General features: G+C 42.5%; 1 protein-coding gene across 1 annotated transcript in view; it reads right to left on the minus strand.

Moving 5' to 3' along the window:
• MLF2 (myeloid leukemia factor 2) overlaps positions 1-3,104 on the minus strand; it is a 31,960-nt gene that overhangs the window by 8,715 nt on the left and 20,141 nt on the right. The gene's annotated exons all lie outside the window — the stretch shown is intronic.

The following is a 3,104-nucleotide window of genomic DNA, read 5'->3' on the forward strand; positions in this document are numbered from 1 at the left end:
TGGAAGGCGGAGCTTGCAGTAAGCCGAGATCCGGCCACTGCACTCCAGTCTGGGCAGCCACTGCACTCCAGGCGGAGCTTGCAGTAAGCCGAGATCCGGCCACTGCACTCCAGTCTGGGCAACAGAGCGAGACTCCGTCTCAAAAAAAAAAAAAATGACTGAAATGACTGCACATTTCTCATCAGAAACTATGAAAGTCAGGTGGAACTAGAATGATACTTTTAAGGGGCTGAAGGGAAATAACTCAAAATTCTATATCCAGTGAAAATATTACTCAGGAATGAATGTGAAATAAAGATATTCTCAAGTGAAGGAAAATAAGAATTTGTCACTGGCAAACCCTCTGTAAAATAAATCCTAAAGGAGGTTCTTCAGGCAGAAGAGAAATGACACCAGAGGAAACACGGAATATTAAGGATGAAGAGCAACAGCAATGGTAAATATAATAGATTATTTTTCTCCTCAAGTTCTTTAAAATGTTTATGACAGTTGAAAGAAAATTATAAATTTTCTTGATGTTTGTCTCCTCAAGAGGGAATTCTCTAAATATGATTTTAAAACAATTATAAATTCACCTAGAGCCATGCACGGTGGCTCACGCCTATAATCCCAGCACTTTGGGAGGCTAAGGCGGGCGGAACACCCGAAGTCAGGAGTTGTAGAGCAACCTGGCCAACATGGTGAGACCCCGTCGCTACTAAAAACACAAAAATTAGCCAGGCGTGGTGGTGCATGCCTGTAATCCCAGCTACTTGGGAGGCTGAGGCAAGAGAATTGCTTGAACCTGGGAGACAGAGGTTGCAGTGAGCCGAGATCGCGCCATTGCACTCCAGCCTGGGCAAGAAGAGCGAAATCTCAAAAAATAAATAAATAAATTCACCTAGAAGGCTGGGTGTGGTGGCTCACGGCTATAATCTCAGCACTTTGGGAGGCTGAGATGGGCAGATTGCTTCAGCCTAGGAGTTCTAGACTAGCCTAGGCAACATGGTGAAACTTCACCGCTACAAAAAATGCAAAAAAATTAGTGGGGCACGGTGGCATGTGCCTGTAGTCTCAGCTACTTGGGAGGCTAAGGCAGGAAAATTGCTTGAGCGGAGGTTGCAGTGAGCCAAGATTGTGCCACTGCACTCTAGTCTGGGTGACAGAAGTGAAACCCTGTCTCAAAAATTAAAAATCAACAGATAAATTCACCTAGAACTAAGCATTTTTAGCATTTAGTATGTGGAGTTTCAGTATTGGTAGTATATGGTATTTGTCATTTATAGTAATACATATGACAACTACGAGATAAGGAGACAGTAAAGGGACCTATGTTGTGGTGAAATTTCTACATTTAACTTGCTCCACAGCAAACTTTTCCTGTAGAGGGCCGGATGTAAGAAATATGATGAGTGGCCAAGACGGGTGGATCACAAGGTCAGGAGATCGAGACCATCCTGGCTAACACGGTGAAACCCCATCTCTACCAAAAAAATACAAAAAATTAGCCAGGCTCGGTGGCGGGTGCCTGTAGTCCCAGCTACTCAGGAGGCTGAGGCAGGAGAATGGGAGGCGGAGCTTGCAGTGAGCTGAGATCGCGCCACTGTACTCCAGCCTGGGTGACAGAGGCGAGTCTCCGTCTCAAAAAAAAAAAAAAAAAGAAAAAGAAAAAAAGAAAAGAAAATGATACAGATATTTACTGGGGCAAAAAAAACTAAACATAAATTAAAATGGTATACTAAATAACATTCAAGTAAACCAATATAAGGATGGAAAATGTAGACAGATAAATTACAAACAGAACAAACAGAAAATAAATACTAAATAATAGAAATAAATGCAAACATACTAATTATATTAATTTTTTATTTTTTTTATTTTTTTTGAGATGGAGTCTCACTCTTTAGTAGAGACAGGGTTTCATTCTTAGTAGAGACAGGGTTTCACTATGTTGGCCAGGACAGTCTTGAACTCCTGACCTCAGGTGATCCTCCTGCCTCGGCCTCCCAAAGTGCTGGGATTACAGGCATGAGTCACCACACCCGGTCAATTATATTAAATTTAAATGGCCTAAATACAATTAAAAGATGGGTAGGCTGGTGGTATACATCTGTAGTTTCAGCTACTTGGGAGGCTAAGATGGGAGGATTGCTTGAGCCTGAGAAGTTGAAGCTGCAGTGAACTGTAATTGTGCCACAGCACTCCAGCCTGGGTGACAGAGAGAGACCCTGTCTCAAAAAAAAAGAAAGAAAGAAAAAAAAACTCCTTAATTCTAGCACTTTGGGAGGCTGAGGTATGAGGATCACTTGAGCCCAGGATTTTGACACCAGCCTGTGCAACACAGTGAATAGAGACCTCCATCTCTAAATAAACATCAAAATAATTTTTTTTCTTTTCTTTTTTTTTTTTTTCTTGAGATGGAGTCTTGCTCTGTCTGGAGTGCAGTGGCGCGATCTCAGCTCACTACAACCTCCACCTCCTGGATTCATGCCATTCTCCTGCCTCAGCCTCCCAAGTAGCTGGGACTACAGGCACCCACCACCACGCCTTCCTAATTTTTTTGTATTTTTAGTAGAGACAGGGTTTCACCGTGTTAGCCAGGATGGTCTCTATCTCCTGACCTTGTGATCTGCTCACCTCAGCCTCCCAAAATGTCGGGATTACAGGCGTGAGCCACCATGCCTGGCCAAAATAACTTTTTTACAAGACCCAGAAATACAGTGTCTTAAAAAAAAAAAAAGCATGAAAAAACATTTTTAAGTATGACATAGGTCAGTTAAAAGTAAAAAGATGGAAAAAGATATACCATGAACATTAACCAAAAGAGAGTTGAAAATGGCTGTGGTAACAGTAAACTAAACTTCAGAGCAAAGAAAATTACCAGAGATAAAGAGGGACATTGACTGGGCATGGTGGCTTAAGCTTGTAATCCCAGCACTTTGGGAGGCTGAGGTGGGCATATCATGAAGTCAGGAGTTCGAGACCAGCCTGGCCAACATGGTGAAACCCCATCAATACTAAAAATACAAAAAAATTAGCCAGGTGTGTAATCCCAGCTACTTAGGAGGCTGAGGCAGGAGAATCACTTGAACCTGGGAGGCAGAGGTTGCAGTGAGCCAAGATCA

This window comes from Colobus angolensis, unplaced genomic scaffold (genome assembly GCF_000951035.1).
Source record: "Colobus angolensis palliatus isolate OR3802 unplaced genomic scaffold, Cang.pa_1.0 Scaffold11, whole genome shotgun sequence".
NCBI lineage: Eukaryota > Metazoa > Chordata > Mammalia > Primates > Cercopithecidae > Colobus > Colobus angolensis.